Raw genomic sequence first — 22,746 nt, forward strand, 5'->3', positions numbered from 1 at the left:
AGATGGTCTTTTTGGACAGGAAGTGCTCTGAGCAGTGATTAGTACTGAGCTTTGTGGACATAAAACTATCTCCTTTTTCAGTATGGTACCATGACTTGCTTTTGCTCATATTTGTTTTTCCCATTTTTCAGAAAGCAGAAAACTATGAAGTCCTGCAATCATTGGAATCCTTAGGAAAGGCAGAGTCAGTTGGCCCACAGGATGTTTCTGAAAGCTCAAGTTTTAAGTCCCCAGACACACTTTCTGGATCAGAGTGTGGCAACATGGAGGCCTGTCCACTTGTAGATAATCTGAATGAGACCTCAAGTACTAATGCTGGGTAAGGGTCTAGCTGCTTTTATACCTCGACTAACAAGGAAGGCATTTTAAGAGGAAACTGTTCTGCTGATGGATTTCTAATTGACTAAGAACGTCTAATAAAAATTCTGAATGTTACTACTTGTAGATTTAACGCTAGTTGTATGAAAGCCCCAGTTACTGCTATGCTAAGCATCACATGAATGAATGTTTACTTTCCATTGAGAGAACAGTTTGTGCTGTAAGGGATCTTAAAGACTGTCTCATTTCAGCTGTCCTGCCATAGACAGGGATACCTCCCACTAGATCAGAATGTTCAGATCTGCTAACCAAACTAGCCTTGAACACCTGCCTCTAGGTGTGGGGCACCCATAGCTCTGGGCAACCACCGCTTATCCAGGCTCCTGTGAAGTCTTTCTCCGTGTTTATTATATGCCCACTTTAACTATTGAAATGACTCAATGAGGTTTCCCCCCCAGCCTTCTCTTTTGCAGGCCAAAGGAACTCAGTTCTCTGTCTTTCTGCTCAGGGGAGACTTTTGTGGCTCTGATCATTCTTGTGGTACTTCTCTGCACTTTCAGTAATAGATCTCCATATTTCTTGTGCTGAGGACCCCACAGCTGGATGCAGTACTCTACATGGGGTCTCCTGAAAGCTGAGTAGGTGGGGAGAAACACCTTCCCCACCTTGTTGGCTTCTTTTGGATGCAGACCAGAATATGACTGCCTCTGGGCTGCAAGTGCATGTTGCCAGCTCGTATCCAGCTTTTCATCTCTTAAGCCCTTATCCACTGTGCTGCTCTCATTCAGGTCACCCTCCCAGTCTTTACAGGTGTTGGGCATTACCCCAACCTTTATGCAGGATGCCGTGCTGCACTTTGTTGAGCTTCACGAGATGCACATGGGCTGACTTCTTGTGGGTTGTCTGAATGGCATCCCTTCCTTCTCTCGTTTCAACTTCACCACTCAGTTTGATATCATCCATAGACTTGCGGAGGATTCACGCAACACCACTGTCTCTTTACTGAAGCTTTTAAATAGTATTACTCTCAGTATGGACTCCTGAGAGATGCTGTTTGCTACTGCTTTGCATTTGGACATTGAGCTGTTAACTGGAATTCTTGATTTATTTTGCCCAATGGAAAGGTAGTGACTATAGCATACTTCACTGACACCAATTAGGTGCACCAAAACAAATTATCAAATGTATTCTGAACAAGATTTTGCACATATATTTATAATCATATGTATTCTAAGCAAACAGTGCACTAGCCTCAGGCTGATCAGTGTTCTGCTGGGGGGGGTGTGTAAATTTGGGTAGGAAAGGTTATATGACCTGATGTGTTCATTGCAGGGTGGGGACTGAGGTGGGGTGGTGTCTTGTAAGTGGGGGTTCTTAGGTTGGCTAGGGGGAGCTCTGAACGCCGTCCTCTAGCATCCTGACTTGCATGATAAGTGGGGAGGGGGGTGGAGGAGGGAAATGAACTGTTACAAACAGTATGGGAGGAGCAATTGTTGAAAACTAAGATGAAGTTGTACCTCGGCATTTTCCATGTTGTCTGTTTGCAGATATCCTTTCTCATTCATCAGAGGGGATGCAGTTTCTTTCTTACACACGTTCTTCGTGTGCCCATTAGAATCCCTTGCCTGCATCAGCTTAACTTTCCTGATCCCATTCCTATGCTTCTGTTGGTATCCAAGTATCCCCAGGGTGTGTGTCTGTACTTCCACTGGCTGTGCATTCCCCCTTACGTTTCGGTTGGACTGGGAGGTCCTGGCTCAGCCATGCTCATCTCCTGCCTTCTTTGCCCTCTGTCTTGAACATGGGAATCAAGAGCTCTTGTACTCCAAGAAAGATGTCTCTAAATATTGCTGGCTCTCTTCTGCTTCTTTATCTATGACAGCTGTTTGCAGGAGAATCCCATTGACTAGTCCCTTAAAAACTAAGAATTTCACTTCCTTAAAATGTAGGGTCCTTACTGTACTGCTCAGCTAAAATCATGAATTCCACCAGCACTTAGTCACTGCATTTTCTCTGTTTGGACTTTCCTACCACATGAACTAAGAAGTTATCCTCAGGATGCTGCAAGAGTCTCCTTGACTGCTTGCAGCTTGCTTTGACACTTTTCCAGTAGATGTTAGGGTGGTTAAAATCACCTGGCAATATCGGGGGTTGGAAGAACTCTACATCAACGCCCTCCACCCAGTAGGAAACACCAACTACGTAGTTTTCTTGGTTGGTTTGGTCTCTAATTGTCACCCATACTCCACAGTGGCTGCTGACTCCTGGCTTTTACCCATGCTACATTGGTAGGGAGACACCTTCTATTGCAGGATCACTTTTCCATCTTGTTATTTGTGAGCATTTAGGAGTCATTAAGAATTATTTCTGTTGTGGAAGTAGTTAGTAGATGAATGCCTATACACATTTGCTGAAGAAAAAAAAGATTTGTGTGCGTAATTTAACACGCAGCAGAACTTTGCATTTGTGTAATGTCTTTCAAAAAGTAAGCTGTGTTTTATAAAAGTGAACCTGTGCTTTTTGATGACGTGCTTTTGTATTGAATTGGATATTGTTTGTTTCTGGTTGTCTTAGCATTGATAGAAAAATCCCAGCTCGAGGTGAAAGTAAACAAAGACCTCTTCAACCTGTCCAATTAGTGAGGGGCGGATTCCAGAAGTACAAGCCCAACTTGGGAAGAGGTGTTAGAAGGAAAGAATTACAAATACCAGAAAATAATGAGGATAAGAAAGCTGAAGCGGATGACTTGGAGGTGCAACAAACTGAGTCTGCTCGTCAAGTGTCAGCTTTTGTAAGTATACTAGGAATGGCTACTTTGCCTTTGAAAATGTGATTCCAAGTTACATGTTCTATCTTGGGCAGTTATATTGGAATATTTAACATTCATTCCCTGAAGCAGAGACACCATCTGCTATGAAAGAAATCCCACAAACTCTGAACTGTTGAGATATTGCAGGTACGAAATTAGTGGAGTCTACAACTTACAGTCTTAATGTCTTCTCAGAAATGAGGATCTAGTTTGGATTGGGTTGCATGACAGATGAAGGATGATGTACATTTGAAGTAAGCAGAATGCAAGTTTGTTTTCTATTGCAATACATAAAGATGGGCATTTAGTTCATTTTTTCTTTCCTGCTTGGTTGATTGAAGGCTGTGTTGAAGAATCCAGGAAGTATCAAGAGAAGACATAGGGTAGTCTGTTTTTCTGCAAGAGTTAAAGTCTTTGTGTGTTTATAAATGAAGTTCTGTTTTATAACCTTGCTTGATTCTCCTTTTTTCTTGCTGTTGAAATGGATAATACCTCTGTTTTATTGCAAATCAAAGGTAAAAATGAAGCTGCATCGCATGAAGGAAATGTACTGAGCAATGAGGAACATGCACAGGAAGAGGTACCTCAGGTGCCCTGTATTTCTGAAAACCTATTGTGTGAACAAAGCAGGTAAGGTCAGAGTTTAGCAAAATCATGTATGAAAAGTTTTCCTCTGGTACATAAAGATAAGTCTTTGAAGGTGTAAATTCCTTGTATTTGTATTTCTCTGATTCTTTGTTTTCAGTGCCCATAGGCAGCTTCATCCCTTGTTTTTGGTGCACACTCTTTAGCTAAGGTGAACTACTTTTGGTTTCTTTTTGGCTCCTAGTTTTTCATTTGTTTAAAATACACTGTTTGTCTACAGCACCAGGTTTTTGAGTGGTTGGCTCCAACTGTATTCTATATGGAATGAGGGCTGCTCCAACAGTAATTCTTCCTGTTCTGTTATGTTGGGCCACGCTGTTTCAGACTCATGTCAGTGGTGTGGCAGTAGAGGTTGAACCTTCCCACCACTGCTCCATTCCATGTTGTTGCTGTGCAACAGATGGCAGCAGTGGGACAGTCTGACAGCATGGTGTCTGACGTGGAAGCGTGGATGAGGCAACAAAGAGTGGAAGATAATTTCTTCATGTGGAAAAAAACTGCAGCCGTTGACATTCGTTAACACTCACTGAAAGTTTACGGAGGCCACGCAGTGGATGTGAGCACAGTGGGGCAGTGGTGGTGTGTTTCTGCAGCAGTAACAGCAGCACCTCTGTTTGTGCAGTTTGTTATGAGCGTGGCATGCAGGTGGTTCTTCATCACCGCTGAAAATGTGTGACAGATGGTGTTGACTGTGCTGAAAAACAGTGATTTGCAGATTAGAATTTGCCCCACTGAGTAGTGTGATTGTGCTCTTTGTAGCAGTTGTGGTTTCCTGGCAAGTAAATAGGAAGCACTACTTTCAGAGTGACATATGCAGCCTAAGACAGTACCTGTTCACTCAGTGCAGCCCAGGCAGGCTGTAAGGCTGGACAGCTGGGTACTGCATCCTGTTCAGATCCCTCTGGATGGCAGCATGAGCATCTAGCATATCGGTCTGATAGCTGAGGGTCAGCTCTTCTGCATCGTCTTGATCATTTGTGAGATGGTAAGGAGGACTGAAGCCAGTATTGACCCTGAAGCCAGTAGCTCTCAGTTTATAGCCTCGTAACACTGGTAACACTGATCACTACCTTCAGGGCCCACCTGTCCAGCCAGTTTTCAGTCCACCTTATTGTCTGCCCATACAGCCTGTAACTTAGCAGCATCTTTATGAAGGAGTTAGGGGCGATAGTGTTGGAAGCCTTGCTGGAGTCAAAGTAGATGATTTCTGCCGCTCTCTCTCCCTTTGCCTACCAATTATTAATTATTTTGTTATTAATTATTATATTATATTATCAATTATTTATAGCAGAAGATTTATCAGGTTGGTTAAGCTTCTTGTCTTTCCTGGTTCTGGAAGTGGTTTACAGAATTTATCATTGCATCACATTCCTCAGGATTAAGGTGAGGCACAGCAGCCCATAGTTTCCTTGATCCTCCTTATTGCTTTGTTTGAAAGCTTCAGCTTTCTGTTCACTCATCTGAATGTGATTAAAGGAGAGATGAGAATTTTATCTTGTTTAAAAGCAGTAATACCTTGAATACTGGAATTAATGAAGATAGCGTTCCTATGGTTAATTAATCCGGGGGCCCATTGTGGCTGAAACTTTTATCTCTTCCTAACGTCTTAATGTTTTTTCAAAAGTAAGCTAAATGGTCCATTATTGCAGGAAAGCAAATCGTGTAATTTTGTTTTGTTTTGTTTTATTTGCTTTTTAACTCTTTTAACTCTGTTTTGCTAAAGTAAATAAATAAATACACAGAACGACTGAATTCATTTCTAACCGTATGTTTTATGATAAGACAAGCTTGTGGAATGTATTTTGTGGTGCATGGAAAGTTAAAGTTGAAAAATATTGTTTTCTAGGCCCGATATAAAATTAAGTTCTGGAGAAGAGAGCAATCAGTGTGATAGAAAACCTTCACAGCAAGCAAGGGTATCCCTCAGGAACCCAAAGCCAAACCTAACAGGAGCTCACAGAAAAAGGGGTCATTTTGAAGAAGACAGAAACAGAGAGATGAAGACGATGCTGAGCCTAGAAATACAGAAGAGCATTTGTTAGAAAAAACAGGTGTATCGGTGGTAAGTGCTGATCATGTGTTTTGAGCCTCTTTGTACCTCAGTTCTTGGATTTAGCTTCCTAGAACTCATAGCTGACATAAAAATCCAGTATGTAAATATGACAAGTTAAGGTGATGCTTTCATTTTCTGTGCTTCACAATTGGAAATGATGAATCTAAACACACTGTAAAACTTTAGTCAACACTGTATATTTAATATTTCCTGTTTCTGTGCAGAAATCTGTATTACTCTGCCTGTGGCAGGAGGATTGAGCCACGATGATCCTTCAGGTCCCTTCCAAACCAAGCCATTGTATGATTCAGTGATTATCATATTCTAATACCATTGCCATTGAATTAAATGTTTGCTATCCATTTTCTAATATCCAGTACTACCTACAACTCAAATTTTTCTAGTAGTGTGGATCTGTTTATAAGTTGATGTGCATGTGAATAAATATCAGACTTCTTCAATTCCCTCCACACTCCTGAGCTATCTGATATTGATTCCTTTTCTGTCAAAAGTTGTGGCGTGTAAATTAAAGGGCTTTTTGCTGGTGGCCCTTGTTTTTGTGATGGATGACTAAAATCTTTCTGTTACTTCAGTATATTCAAGTTGTGGATGCTCTGTATCTGTAGGCGTTCAAGTCCAGGTTGCATAGGATCCTGGGCAGCCTGATCTAGTGGCTGGCAACCTTGCCCATGGCAGGGCAGTTGTAACTAGATGATCTTCAAGGTCCTTTCCAACCTAAGTTGTACTATGATTCTATGATATAACCTTGGTAAGTACAACATTACTTATGTTTTGTGTGGTGATTTTCTGTGTATTTGAGTAACATTTAAGCTCTGTTCTGTAAACTGGGGTAGTTTGTTCTTTTTAGCTGGCTCCCAGGGCAGGAAAAAAATCCATCCCTCATGTTTTACTCTAGAATGAACAGGTAAGTAACAAGGTTAGAAAACGGAAAATGGTTTATCTTTCCACTTGCTGAAGGGTTACTCTTGATGAGCTGCGTGGAGCTGTGTGTTATTTGGCATCAGTGGGAAACTCAGGCATCATATTTAATACCATCTCATGACACTTTTTAAAAATCTGAAATATGAATGAAAAAAGAGGAACAAAATGAACCGTGCTACCGGATTACAGCTGAACGTGTTCAATGATAGCAGTTGTCTCTTCTGTCCAGCAAAACTCCAGTCACACAGAAGAAGCGGCTTCCTTCACAGAGTCTACAAGGAAACATGATTTTACAGACTCTGAGAAGCCGTCCTGTAAAAGAATCAGGCAGAACAGTAGTTTCCAGTCTCCAGGGATATCATTAGAGAATAAGAGTCAAGTAGAACAAGAAGAGTCTCAGCTTTCTGCACCTCAGCAAAAAAAATCAGATGATCAGACAAGGTAAAACAGCTGATGATGGTTTTTTATGTTCAACTGATTGTTTCTGTTCTTAGACATTAATAACTAGCCATAGTTCTGAAGTGTGTGTGAGAGAGAAAGAGAGCGCATGCAGGATGGTAGCACTAATGACTTCCACCTGAACCATAGCAGAGGCGTGCAGAAATCCCTGCACCCTTTACTCTGTTTGCAGCTTCCTAAAATGAACAGCCAGCACTCTCACCAGCCTACCCCGGAGTCCACTGTGGTCTGAGTAACAGTTCCAGATTTTAAAAGGAGAGCTTTAAAAATACCCATGCTGGGGACAATGGGATTATGAGAGTTATCCAAGCAAACTGTGCGGGAAGTGTCCTCTGTACTTGGTTTCATCTCTCTATCAGTTGACAATGCAAGCTCTTCTAAGGGTGAAATTTGGAATAATTTTTCTTGCTTAGAGCAATTGCGACCATCTCTTTGGGGATGGAAGCGGTAGCTAATTCAAAGGGATTGCGTTCTAAGAAAGGGGAGCCGATAATTAATGATCATCTAACAGTTCTGGTTTCTAGGCATTAGTAAGATGACCTAAAATCTCATAGTTTGGGTTCTGTACTGTGCTTTTAGCAAAGGAGAAACTAGAGAAGTTCCCATGATTTAAAAAGTTTGCAAGCTTCACCTATCTCAAAATGAAAATTAATTTCATTGTTTCTAATAATTCCATATATTGCAGATTTCATACTGCAGCTTCTCAGCTCTCTGAAACTGCTTACTCCATGCTTAAGATCAGTACTTTTGTGCACATGTGAAGATTTGGTTTCCGGATGGAGTAATACCTGAATGCATTTTTGCCAGCGTGTTGCAGGAAGTAACAGGATTGTAGTCTTGATCACAGTGCTCCTTTTCTTCTTTTCTGTTCATTGAGTTGGTTTTTACTTGTGGTGTCTCTTTTAATGTTTTGGACTGTATTAGACTTGATTGTTATTTTTAATATACTCATGTTATGTGCTCTTGCTTTGTGTTCTAGAAGACAACCTAGGAGGTCATCAAAACAGACAGCACTACCAAAACATGGACTGGAGCTGAGAACTGATCCATCTTCTGCTTCTGAATGTGAGGCCAGTTACTGTGAGAAGGGGAATCGAAGACAAGAAGTGAAATCAAGTGTTGCTAGAGGCAAAAGCATGAAAACTGCCCACAGAAAGAAACCTGTGAAGGAGCAGAGAAGTTCAAAAACAAGCAGCCTGGTGACCCTCCGGGCTTCTCAAGGAGATGAGGAGGAAGCAGATGACTTTGAGCCTGATGATGAAGATGAATGTTTTGCTGAAGAGGAAGTAAACAAAGCACCAGTGTTTGTTCCAGTAGGTCTTAGATCTCCTAAACCTATTCCTGTTCAGATAGAGGAGACGATGCAAGAGGTATAATGTAGCTGCGTTCTGTGTCCATGTTTGTTTTGTTTCTTCAAACAGAAGCTTTTGTTCTAATTGCAATTGCTAGTACTTGTTAAGTTTAGTTTGTTAAGAGTAGTGCTGACAGTAGCAAGGATGTTTACTTGACACATGTACTTGGTTTCAGATGAATGTACATCAGCCTGGGATCCAAACAGTGTTATGAACTATCAGTAGGTCTGCAGGGTGCTCACCAGGTAATTAATCTGGGACTGGATTTAGGCACAGTCTGATGTGCTTACTGCATGTTTTGAGGCTTAGGGTGGAGCAAATGGAGCATTTCAGTTCTACATTTGAATGTCAGGGAATGAGAGAGATTACCAGTACAGTTTATGGTTTCTCTGCAGGTTTGTCCTCCTTTGTTCTTGTGATATACTTCCTGTAACATAAAACTTAAGTAATGGGTTAAGTTTAAACACGTGTCTGTTACAAGATACAGCCCTATATCTCTTTAGTTTAGGCTGCAGAGGTTGACACAGCAGTGGAATCCACTCCTTCCCTGTGCTCCAATGTAACCCTTCCACAGGCTGGAGGTATTTCAAGGAAGATCCTGCTCTGTCTGGTGTGGGCAGATCCAAAGCCTGTGGTCCTTACGTTTTGGCAATTATTTTTTCAAAAGCTGTTTTTGGCCTCTCCCATGAACTGCTTTTATAGTTAAGCCTGGAGTAAAGCCCTAGTGTTTAATGTTGAAATCCTTCTTATTTCCATAAATTAATCATACAGTTTCTTGCTCTGAATGACAGTGAGAGAATTTAAAGCAGAAAAAATGATAAAATCAACAAAATCCGTTTGAGTTAAATAACCAGCTCAAAAGGTCTCAGCTGGATAATGTAGATTTTCTGATTCTTCTCATTAGTTACAAGCAGCACTGCCAGTTCTTCCTCCAGTTGCTTCCTTCTTTAACCTGCAGTATTGTTTAGTACTTGATTTGTGGAGGGATTCCGTGAGATGTTCAATGTCTGCTAAGCATGTAGTTTATTAGGAAAAAAATAAAGTATTTGACAGATTTTTCTACCAGGGCTGATGAACTGAAATGCTTTCAAACTAATCTTTACAGCTGGATATATCTCAGTATCCCTGATGTGCTGGTGGCTACTAATGGAGAAGGTCTTTCTCATGTGTCTGTCCAGCCAGTCATGCAGGAGGAGGAAAAGGAAACACCTTACCAGCTGTAAGAATGCCTCTTTATTTTGACATCTTATTCAGCATTGCCATCTACTTTGGGAACCATCTCTCAGGAACTATTGATAATTGCGTTCTTTCTCCTTGGGGAGCCAGTTGATGAAGGAGACAGATTCCCACTGTGTCCTCACCGTGTCTCCTTCACCTTCCTTTTGTCTCTCTTATTTTATAGCAGATACAAAGCTCTGGCCTCTGACTGGTTTCCAGGCCTGTTTGTGACAGTATAGATATGGAAAACTGTAACATTTTGTCAGCTCCTACTATCTGTTTTAAAGCCAGGGTGACCTCTGGGCTGAGAATTCACCAGGATGCATTACATTAAAATTGCAGACGGATTTTTATGTAAATACCTGATATGTTTTTCTTTTTGCTTAAGGAAGCAACTGAGCATGAAAATCCAGAAGCGGACAAAGGTAGATATGCAATTCTCTTGTTTGTGTCTTCTCCATTAACATGCTACCAATTTGTGGTTACTCTTGGAGAAAATTTCAAAATTCATGTATTTTAGAAAAAAAATGCTTGTGAGGTACTGGACTCTTTCATGTTTTTTTGAACAGGCTTAAACTATCTACATTCTTCTGTTCTCTATCAAGTAGATGGACCAAGCATTGCAAAGTTTTGTTTCTTAGAGTTGGAATGTGCATTTTCTGAGTCCTATTCTGTAGTTATCTGTACTGGGAGAAGAGAAATATTTACAAACCATAGAATCATAGAATGGCTTGGTTGGAAAGAATCTTAAACATTATCTAGTTCCAACCCCCAGCTTACAGCTGACTTGACGTGTTGTGAAGTGATAATAAAGTGGCCAGAGTCTAAGCTTTGTCCTCTGTATGTAAGGTCCCTAACTCAGCTCTGACCAGAAGAAAGTACTCTTTCCATAGGAGATATGTGTCCAACCCTTACAGAACTGTTGCTTTTCAGAATTGCTCTCACTTAGGAATTTAATTACATTCTCAGTCTTTGTAAGGAGCACTTGATATTGCCTGGGCTACGGTTTTGGTTGAGGGAGGTGAAATCTGCTGTCTTGCTTTGGTTTATTTTGGTACGATAATTTTGGAGGATGGAAATGTTTAGTTTTGTATGACCAGTTAGTTAGGAAACAGAAGTTGAAACAGGGATATAGTTCAGTGCTATTACGGGTTATGGATATCTGCATTTAAACACTTTCTCCCTTTCCATTCTTGGTGGCTTGGTTGGTTATGAGATGCAGTGGGATAAAGTAAGATGGAAAAGCTCATGGATTGAGATGTAGACAGAGAGATCGTTTTACAAGACAGAAAGTTTATTTTATTGCTAACTAAAAGTAGAGTTGAGTGGTGAGAAGCAGGGAAGACTAAAACACCTCGTCCCCACCACACTTCCCCATCCTGGCCTTTCCCACCTTCAGCTTGACACCTTCACTCCTAACTCCTCTTTCCCCATGCTGCTCGTGAACAGAAGAAGCAGGAGCTGCAGTCAGCCCATAGTACTTTACCTCCACCACACGTTCCTCCTTGTGGTTTTCCACTGGCCTAGTATGGGATCTTTCCCACGGGATGCAATCCTTCACAACTCTTCAGTGTAAGCCTTCTCCACCATATGTCCTCCAGACTGCGTTTCCTTCAGGGGGTGTCATTCAGGGAGTTCTGAATGTAGTGGATGAGAACTGCCATCTGTCCATGAGTATCTTAATTCAGGAATGGCAACAACGTAAAAATGCATTCTGTGCTGTATGGATGATAACATCAAATGCTTTTGGGATGTGGGTACATGAATTTCTTGTAAGTATACTTGTGATTTTTTACCTCTGAACAACTCTGTAGGAATTAGCGATGGAAGCACTGAAGCTGCCATGACTTTACTTGCAATGGGTGATCCAACGTTGCAGTTAAAAGCAAGCACTGAAGGTATGATCTGATTTATGAGACAAAGTCTTCCTTGTGCATTCTGGGTCCACCTAAGGAGGAACAGAGCAGTAGCTGCAGAGCTTCTCTACATGAGGCTGCATAGCAGGAGGACAAGAGTCTGGGATGGGAAAAGCAAAGCACCTTACCAGGTAGTGCCAACTGCATCACTGTGTGTTTCTGAGAGCTATTTAAGGAAGGGTGTGTTTGAATTGATCAGTGTTGGCTGCACAGATTGGACAAAAGGGAGGATCTAGAGTTAAATGGACATAAGTGATCTTTGCAGACCTTTAAATTGAAACATAGGCCTTCCCTTCTGACTAGCTGTAACCTTAGGTTACCAGGCTTTTAGTCTAGTTTTTGGTAGATTTTCATATAGAATTTATCATTTACTTTGACTTTTTGAATATTAACTTTCTAAATGTTGCTGTTCTGTGTTGTTTGCTGTTCTAACTAGAATGGACACACGTGTTACCTGCGCAAGATGAGATGAACGTGGCCAACAGTCTTGTGAGCCACGCTGAGTCAGAGCAAAACAGAGCTCCTTATCAGTGTGCAGTTTCTTCAGCTACTTCTGCCAAGGTACCTTGCAAGGATGGAAGCAACGTTAATGTGAAGGATCGAAGCACTTGTGCAGGAACAGGTGCTGAAGAATATGTCAAGGAAAATGCAGCAGATGCCAGGTTAAATTACTACTTCAATTAATTTGTAGAGACAAATGCTCTGACGCTGCTTACTTTTGCAAGGTTCTCTCTGGAATTTTGTCTTGAATTGCAAGCAATCTTGCTTTAGTGAAAATTTCTCAGCTTGGTAATTTTCTGTGTCACATGGAACCAGCACCTGTATCTTTTCTTTATAATTTTTGCGATGTTGTTCTGTGATTTGAGAGATGTGAAATTTATTCGTCACTCCAGCAGTTAATTTATGTTTGGGAGGGAAGAATGATAGAACTTTCTTGGTATGAAATTGCTGCTAATCCTTAAGATCATTTTCCCAAAGTACTTTATGGCTAATTGGGCCAAGGCAGATTGCTTAACTGTCATTGCTACTGCGCTCTCCATATAGAACAAATATCAAGGAGCAGTGATCTTCTATCATTGTGTTTGTCAGTTTTACTCAGATATTCGTCATAGTTAAAATAGATGGAACTCTTTTTCAGAAAGAATCTAGAGATCATCATGTTCTGTTGTTTGGAAGACTGTTGACTGCTTGAACAAATTATCAGCTTGTACTCTTCTGTAAAAACATAACTGAAGCTTTTACTTAAGTTCAGCAGTTCCTTTGCTATATTTTTAACCAAAACTTAGTAGCATGTGATCAGTGTTAGATCACTGATCATCTCACATTTTCATGTTTCAGTTATTTTGATAGAGGACATACTAGTTTGCAGTAAACGTACTTGTTCCAGTTACCAAAGCAGCTGACGTTTGCTTTTGTTTTGTTTTCTTTTCTGCCAAATAATGCCTCCTCTGTCAGCTGCAGTCTGTGTTACATCTGTTCATTGTCATCTGTTTTACCTCTCTCATCTTTTTTGTACAGCGTCTTTGCTGAGAATATCTTACTGCTAGATGTCAAGAAATCAAGAGCTATGCTGATGGCATTTCTCCTTCTTACCTTTAGCAACAGTTCTCTGCCTTTGGTGAACAGTATGAGACTGGGAAGAGACAGTCTCCAGAAGTCAGATCCAAACACTGGAGTACTGAAGTCTAATGAAAGTGCAGTTCAGAAGCCTCTTAATATGAATGTAGTTGTGGAACAGCTAGACAGTGTTCAATGTGGTAAGTCTGTTTCTTATCCTGGGATTTTAAAATAGTTTCTTCTAGCGGATTCGTGGCTCTTTATAACATAAAACTGAAGTGATTTTTCCAATTCCCGTTCACAGATTACGTGTCAAAGCTATACCACGAGATACTCATTTATTGTAGTTTTATACGTAAACCAAAGCCTCAATTTAAAATTAAATGAAATGCCAAAATCAATTACTGGTCTGGCAATGACAGAAGTACGGCACAGTGTGCTTTCCTTCTGTTGTTAGTGTCATTGCTTTCCATCAGAACTGGAAGGGGAGATGTACAAAATAGTTTTGTTTTTCATAACGCAGTTATGGAAAGTAGTGATATGTAAGGTGGCAAAGAGCACAAGATACCAAGGCAAGGTGTGTAGATCATAAATACCAGACATAAATTTTAACCTACATATATGCCAGCATTTTTTAATAAAGAATGTATGTATATGACGTATATAGGAGTAAACTTCAGTATGTATATTTATACAGAACTACATACATATGCATTAAATACAAAAACTCGTATTTAAAATGATATACAAGAAAATGCTCAAATTGCGTAACGTAACTTATTAATCTTAAAATACAACTTCATATTTCTTAGAGTCTATGGACTTGAGAGGCAGTACAGAAATGCAGGAGGTGGAACAGGTCAGGGTCGGACCAACTTCAAGGGATGCTTCAGGCCTTCAGAATTTTGGAACTAGGATGGAACTTGTCAAGCAAACGGACAACAAAGGGAGGTAGGAAGAAATCGTCAGCTAAGATTCTTCTAAAGTAAGAGCTGAAGTGTGTGCATGATGGAGATTGTGTGCTTATGGACACTGTGTGTTAATTGCACAGAAGTTTAATTTAGACTTCTGTTTTTAAGGTTTTTATTTCTCAGATGTTACCTGAAGACTTTTGAGTGTCAATGTTAATCTGTGCTTGCTGTTTCAGTACTTACTGATCAACTTGCTACTTCACTGCCTGCCAACGAACCGTGTCTGGAAGGAAACATTCATTGATGGATCAGTTTGCAAACATTAGTGAGCTCCTAAGCTTTCTTGCTTGGTCGTGCCTTTATTAGTAAAGTCTCAAGTTAGTGGTGTTATGGAGATTTTCTACTGAAATATTTCATATAGATCTGTTTGAATGTTGTGTATGTTCTTTAGTTTAAACAGGTAACTGTGTAAGCTTCTCAGTAAAGGCACAATTAGAATCATATTATACAGAGTTTAAGCCCTTACGCAGGGTACCCTTAATTGGTTTCAAACTATCTGATCATACATCTTACAGAACAGAGAAAGAGATGAAAGATGTTTGTGGAAGTTCTGGGCACTTGTCACCAGAATGTGTGGAATCTCACCTTGGGCCAGAGGATGATCTGGATGAAAGTTCTCTGGACAGAGCTGTGCAAAATCCTTGCCCTGCCAAGGACAGTCAGCGTACAGTCAGCTTTGCTCAGGTAAGTCATTTCATTCAATTACAGCCTGGAAGTGCCCGGTTTCTCAAGCTCTGTAGAGGGAAATATTTGGTGCAAATGTGCTCACCTGTTTTACAGACCTGGAATTTCTGATTCTATTTATTCATTTATTTTTGCACAGGTATAGTCACATTTAACCATGACAACAAGCCTCAGTTTTTAGGATGTCAGCAATAAGTGATGCTTGTTAGCAAGATGTTGAGAATTTCTCAGTTGTGTTGGAAGAAGTACGTGTGACTCCAGTGTCATTCAGTCCAGCCTCTTCCTGTTATATCTCTTTAAACTGAAGTCACATACTGCAGGGACAATGCATTTCCATTGTCACCTTCATTCGCTTTGCTTAAACCAACTTGGTTTTGTTTCAATAAACTTTATCCTTTGCTGTACTCCTTCCCATTTCTATGCATAACTGCCTTTTACATATACCTATTGGACCATGGATATATTTTGCATCTTTAGTTTTGCAGTGGTTGATACTGTTCTAGCATAAAGAATTACCTTATTTTTTCCTGAGGGGGGTTCATTCACTCTTCCCTTGAGACCTCCAGCATTGCTTGATACCAGCATACTTGCAGTTGCTGTGGAATGGCTGAATTGCAGTGACTTGTTTTCTCAGTGCAACCTGTAGATGTGTCATTTTAGAACAGGGTGCAGAAAAGACTGTGCTCGTACTGGAGTGGCAGAAACAGTAGGAGGAGGCAGCTTGCAATGGAGGATTCCTTCTCTTAGCAAAGAACTTCTACTATAGAAGGATGGGTGTGTTGCAGAGCTGGGTGCTTCTCTTTGGCACTTGGTTGTTTTGTAATGGTTGGTGGAACTTACATTCCTAGAGCAATTTGTTATGTGAGTCATCAGTGACAGAGTTGTGCGCTGGGAAATATCAATTTATTTCAAGACATCATCCATGCAGACAGTGAGCTGCATATGAATTACATATTACTCTGGTTGGTCTGGTATCCTTCAGCCTGGAATGCCTTGAAGGAAAAGCTGAGAAAACACAATTTTAGGTTTTATGTCTCTTTGGAGTCTGACATGCTTTCTTTCTTCTTTTGTGGAGTTCTTTGTCAAGCTTACCGTGTTGTTTTATTTCAGATATTTCTAGAATGAAACAAATGCTAAGGATTGTCAGCAGCAACATATAAGCAGCAGAGAAGAGACTTCAGGTATAATTCATACTATATATTTTAAGAGAGCAAAAAAGTTGTGTATCTTACAGTGATGCAAAGATTAATAATAACAAAAAAAGAAAATGTGTTGTTATGATTAAATAATCTACTTAATGAACAAACAGAAGGACCGATAGCTTAGTGTCATTCCCCACTCCTGCTTCTTATTTAAGTTTCATTATTGCAAACTAGACTTGGAAACCTTTCAGATGACTCCTTGAGCTTAGATATTAATAGAAGGGAAGTTCTTGCTCTTTTCTCTCAGCAGTGAACGCCTGCTTATTACCTCTGCCGTGTTCAGCATTTGTTAGAGCTCTTTGTGACACTGACTCACATACCCCTCAAAAACTGAAGGTGGTAGAGGGAGAAAGCCCGTGTATTTTTCCAGCAGCTTAGTGAGCTGTAGTGGCTCCTGAAATGTTGAAGTGAATGCCAGCAGCAGTGAATGTGAGTGGCTGGGCTGGACTGTGCAAGTGTAGAGCAAGAGGAAGAGGTGAATGGGAGGTGATAATTGAAGAAAACACACTTTTCAGCTGCTAATCATTTAAAAGTAATGCAGGGCGCCAAGGTGAGAACTGCTTGTTGGTAAAACAAACTAAAACAGAGCTTGGAGGTTTGGAACTAAGACTTGGGTAAAATATGGGAAAATCAGTGTTAGAAGCCCAAAATACTTTCTTCCTGCCAAATCCACAGGCATGTGCAAAAAGCAGGGTTAATATTTATTGTCACATGTCCATCAGCATGCTCTGATTTTGTGTCTCGTAGAGCATTTTAAGTAATCTTCAATGAGATTAAAAAAAAGTCAAGATGAGTTAAAGTTGGCGTAACAGATCTGCATCATTAAAAATTAGAGCTGTCTGAAGGAATAGAGCAATGCTGTTGCTTTCCATTTTCTAAAAACCTTTAGACACGTGATCTCCTAAAATGCTTTCTAATGGCAGTTGTCTGATAATGCCCATCTTTTTGACTGAATTAATTTTAGTTCTCATTTATGACATATAGGATGGTGCATCTTAGGTTTTCTGCAGATCAACAGGGAAGGGAAAAAACCACTATAGTTTATTTTAACAAACAACAGAACAGCACCACCACAAAGAAAACGCACAGAAATAAAGCAACAGCAGAATTCTGTCACTTAAAGAAGTAACTCTTAATACCTCACAGTAATATATAGAGACAGAGGGCCATCTGGCAACCACGGCTACACAGATTCGATTAAACAGCACGTCTTACACCTGACTGAAAAGCTTCATCCCTACCAGGCATTCTTAATATTGTTTCTCCTGAGGGATAATAAGGATTCTAGTGCAGTGGAAGAGCTCCAGAGTGATATGTATCTTGTCTCAGAAGAAAGCAAGGATGTTGTGTGAAGGATATTCCCAGTGCCTACTTTCATGAAGATCTGCATGCTCATTGCTCGATGTGGGGAACTTGAATAACAGATTTCTGTTACGTTTTTATTTCCCTGGAAAATGATGGTAGTGAATGATGATCGTAGATGTCCGGAGGAAGAAGAACAGACATTCCTTTTAACACTGGTGGAAATCCTTGCTGACTCAGGAGGGTTCGATACATCTGCTTTGCAGGAACAGACTTCAGAACCATTACTACCAGCACCGATACTTATCAGCCCAGTGACATCTGGTGGAACCAGCCTGACTGAAGTGGAGAGGTAAATACTTTATTTTTGACTTTAAATGTACATTAGAGTAGGAGTATTCCTCAATGCAAGGTAACTGAATTATTTCAACATTACGGTTGGAATGAAATCTATTCAGCTTGGGAAGAAGGGGGGAAAATCAAAGGAAAATATTCTGAAGTACAGTAAGTGCTGCAATTCTTTAAAAAGTCCTGCTATCTCTATGTAAGTTCTCAGGTAAAAATAGCAGGTGTGATGCTCCAGCAGTGCAGAGGGCTTTGTCCTTGTACAAGAACATCTGGTAGGTAAATTTAAACTTGTAAATGCAAATTGCAACTAACCTAAATGCATGGTACAGCACAGTTTAATGCTTGTCGTTATCCCGAGTGGTCCTGTCTGCAACTAACTTAAAAGTAAAAAGAAATGTTTCCTGTAACTCCCTAATGCCCATTTCATGGTTTCTGCTATAAACTAAATGTGCTATGTTACATAGCTGGCTATTAATTTAATCATGGTTTGTATTCGTTGTCAGAGCAATGCTGGATTTATTCTACTTGTGAATTTCAGGAGATTTTTGGACTGAACCTGTTACTGTCTGCTTAGCAAATATTTTCCCCTGCTGGAGAGTGCTAATAACTGAAGGTGTTCATGTTACTGTGCTGTAACACAGTTCCCTTTTTAGTCTTTGTTGGTCTTTTCAAAAGTACATGCGCTGTTTAATCAGTCTCTGAAGAAATCAACAGAAGGAAAGCAGAATTCCCGACAGTACAGTTTTCAATCAGCTGAGCCTTCGGAGGGTTTGGAGATGTACTTCTTGGTTCTGAAGTGAACTTGAAAGAGAGATGGTGGAATTGTAAGCAGCTGGATGACTTCACTGAGCTCTGTTGTGTGCTGTAAAGATTGGGGGTGCGGCTGTACAACTGAATTTCTCCAGCTCTTTCCATACAATGTCTGTAAGATTTTACAGACTTTAAAAGTAGATTGTGAATTCTCTAGTCTTAGCGGTGGTTTTGAACAACAAAATGACAAAAAACTGAAGAGAAAAAAAAAAGCCCTCATCTTTTAAGCCATTTTAATATTATGCTCATTTTTGGACTACGGTGTTATCAATGAAAGGGAATCACTGAAGTTCTTTAATGACTCTCAACTCTTTTACAGGTAATCCTTTCCAAATAAAAGGGGCTTCAACAAATACAAATGTTCTTACTGCTGCCCTGCTGCCTGAGCCTATTACAGCAGGAGATGAGAGAAGCCAGTGTGAAACTTGAGAGAATTCAGGGAAAGCATCGTTTCACAATGTAGCGTCCAGCCAAGAGGAGGTGATGTGCAGGTTAACCTCCAGCAGGAAAACAGAAATAGGTGAACAAGGAAAAGCGGGAGATAAACACGAAGCAGCACAGTTGGAATGTACTGAAAGCCAAACAGAATCTTCTAAAGCTCCATTACTCAGGTATTGACAGAATGTTTCTGTCAGCCTTTTCTGTCAGATGTTTTTCCATACTGAGTCATTGATATCCTCTTTCCAGTTAGTACTACAAGAGCAGCACTGCCCTCCTCTGTGACCTGTAAGAATTATAGGTCTGTCCTCAGAAATTGAAAAGGATTAAACTGTCTCCTTTGAAATTTGGAGTGTTTTAGACATTAAATAGGCAGATTGACCAAGGGATGATGCTACTGATGTACGACCTGTTTAGGCACTGACAGATGCCCCTTCTGATACAGACATCCGTGAGGCCGTAAGACAGACTTGGGGTCATTGTTTTTCCTAGCTCAGTCTAATGCTTAGATATGCACCCATCCATTTGTTACGATTTTCGGCCTCCTGCCAATAAGATTTGGTTTTGATGCAGTACTCGCCATGTTTCTACAAGTACTAATTTTGTCTTTTCCCCATGGGACTTTCTAGCCTGACAGCTCAGAGGATATTGTTCTGATCTGTCCATCCAGCTGTTTGAATTATGTTTTCTTGTTTTAATATACCATTCTACAGTATTTAAATGCTTTAGTTTCTTCTCTCTGTTGTACTCGTGCACACTGTTTCTGACTGTTATTTGTATCTGGTATATCTGCAGCAGCTGGGAAACGATGAATTGAAATGAAGAATCCTTGCTTTCATACAGTTTGTACCTCCTCTATCCTTACTTCATTGCTGTGCCTTCTGATGTTACATTATGTTTATATTATATGGTGTTATATTGTTTTTCCCCACTGATGACGTGACGTGTGCTCTTCTGAGTTCTTCCTGCAGGTCTGTGTCTCTGTTCCTCTCAGAAACCGTTCTGAACATCTGGTAGTTACAGGCTCTAGTTCAGAGACGAGTTACATATTCTTGTGCTCAAGGGTGGAGGTTGTTCAGTGTTCCTTTAACGCTTCATAAACTCCCATGTGCCAGAATAGTCAGTAACAATCCATTGGGATTTTTATCTTTAATTTGCAGAAAAAGCAGCTCTGAACTTGCAGAAGAAATGCAAAGGAGGAGAGGAGAGATCCCAAACCCACAGATGGGGACCACAAAGCAAAGTCTGAAGGAAACAACTCCGTCTAATAAGGATGATGGAGAATCTTGTTCCTTTCCCTCTAGAAGCACATCGTCATTTGTGGAGTATGACAACGTAGCTGCTGATGCTGTAGTTATGGTATGTTTGCTTCTGAATGTCTTTGCATTTCTGAGCTGTGAGAAACAACGAATTAGTCGCTTCCAGGTGAGCAGGGGGGCATGCTGTGTTCAGGTTCTGAGAGACTGATCTGCTGCAGGAAATGGTTTCTGACTGGTGCATGTCTAGGAAACTTAAAGGGGAAACAAAGCAGCCTTCTCTGTGCACGTCTATCTATGAGCATTTTGGGTTCTCGGGAAGTTGTAGCCCATTTTTCTACTTGTGCAGAAGTTGCAGAAGGTTTGCATCTACGTATGCTTATACTTGCTTGCAAATGCGCTCTGTTATGAGTAGCCTTTTCTTTTTCTATTAGGCTCCACATAATGAACCATCCAAGAAACCTCCTCATTGTGCTGAAGATCAAGAGAAGGAAGAGGAGCCAACCAAAAGCTCAGAGTATTTTTTCAGTGACATCTTCATGGAAGTAGATGACCCAGAATAGTGAACTGGCTTTATAAAAATGTTGGGATCTTTGTGCAACTAAATAAAAAGCTATTATTTTTTAGGAAAATGTTGATTGTTTTCATATTAACTATGCCAAATTTAGCATCAATTACTGTTAGTAACTTCCATAAGGATGGAATCATTTTCTTCTACATGGATGTTTTCAGAACGTGGACATAAGCTAAACAACTCCATTGGTGTCATTGGACCAGAACAGTGGCTGCAGGATTAATTTTCACTTGTTTGGATTTTGATAATAAGTGCACATTGTCTTCCAGAAAAGTGCAATGCAAACAATGCTTATTCTTGTGACGAGCTGCTCCTTTGGATTTAATGCTGAAGACTGCGGTACTGGTTGTACAAGTTCTTTACTTCTTTTTGTGAAGTATGCTGTATTAGTGTGTTAGGAAGAAAAAACGAACCTTTTATTTGCAGAGTAATCTCTGTAGATCAGGCTGCAAACAAGGAAAGTACTGTCATAAACACATAGTTCTGTTCAGCACTGCGGGTATTTTTATTAGCATCTCCAAATTATGTATTTTTGTATTGAAGAAGACTTGCATAAACTAAAAGACCCTAGCCTGAAAAGCCCAATGACTTTAGCTCCTTTAAAATGTATAGAGGAAAAACCTGGATAACATTTCATTTATACAATGATAGTCTTTGGAACTGTCCCATTGGAGTGATAGGAAGAGTTAATGTTTCTCAGTATAAATGCCAGTTTCCTTCTGTTGCGATTCAACCCAGCAGGAAGCTCAGCACCACACAAAGTGGGATGAAGGAGAACAGAAGTTGTGGGTTGAGATAAAAACAGTTTTCTAAGACAGAAAAGGAGAACGAAGACAAACATGCGATAACATCAACATCTCTACAGCGCAACTACTTATCGCTCAACACCCAGCTAACAATACAGCTGCCTGCTGACTGATGCCCTGCTAGCAACTCAAGGTCTCACTGCGTGCCAACTGATGCCCTGCCAACTGCAAGCAGCAGCCCCTGCCCACATCTTTACAGCCTTCTGCATCATGTCGTGTGGTGTGGAATAAAGCCCTTGCTTCGTCCAGACCAGCTGTCCCGGCTCCATCCCGTGTGGTGGCGCTTCCCGACTGAGCCGTGGGACTGCAAACATCTCTCAGCAAGAACCACATTTGTGCTGTCAGCGTTGTCTCAGCTGGAACCAGGACAAATTCTGCATTGAAAACAAAGGGGTCAGATGCTGCTGCTGCTTCTTTCTGCACGTAGGTGTGTGTGTCTGCAGGGATGTCCTTTGTTGCACTTATTCAGAGCAGCGCAAACAACTGAATCTAACCACAGTGAGCTTGCTTGAAGGATTTGCTACTTGGAGGCAGCTGTATTTGAAGCATTTTCCTCGTGTTTCAGGTCTGCTTGCTCGGAAGAGCTGTGCGCCGGGATCTGGACGGGAGTCGTGCCGGCTGTCTAATGGCCGGCGTGCTTTCTGTTTGCAAGGAAGCTGTGGCGTCGTGTAGGTGTAAATGGTGTGAATAAAGTCTGTTCTCCGAGCTGCGTCCGTCCCGCTGTGTCTCCCTTTCCTGGCGCGGGTGGCGGCCCGGCCCCTCCGTGCATTGGCTGCGTTGTGGGGAGTGCTGTGCCCGGTGCCGTGCCGCCGTGCTGTGCCGTGCCGCCGTGCTGTGCCGTGCCGCCGTGCTGTGCCGTGCCGCCGTGCTGTGCCGTGCCGCCGTGCGCCGCCGTGCCGCCGTGCTGTGCCGTGCCGCCGTGCTGTGCCGTGCCGCCGTGCTGTGCCGTGCCGCCGTGCTGTGCCGTGCCGCCGTGCGCCGCCGTGCCGCCGTGCGCCGCCGTGCCGCCGTGCGCCGCCGTGCCGCCGTGCGCCGCCGTGCCGCCGTGCGCCGCCGTGCCGCCGTGCGCCGCCGTGCCGCCGTGCG

Source organism: Excalfactoria chinensis (assembly GCF_039878825.1).
Source record: "Excalfactoria chinensis isolate bCotChi1 chromosome Z unlocalized genomic scaffold, bCotChi1.hap2 SUPER_Z_unloc_3, whole genome shotgun sequence".
In the NCBI taxonomy this organism is placed as follows: domain Eukaryota; kingdom Metazoa; phylum Chordata; class Aves; order Galliformes; family Phasianidae; genus Excalfactoria; species Excalfactoria chinensis.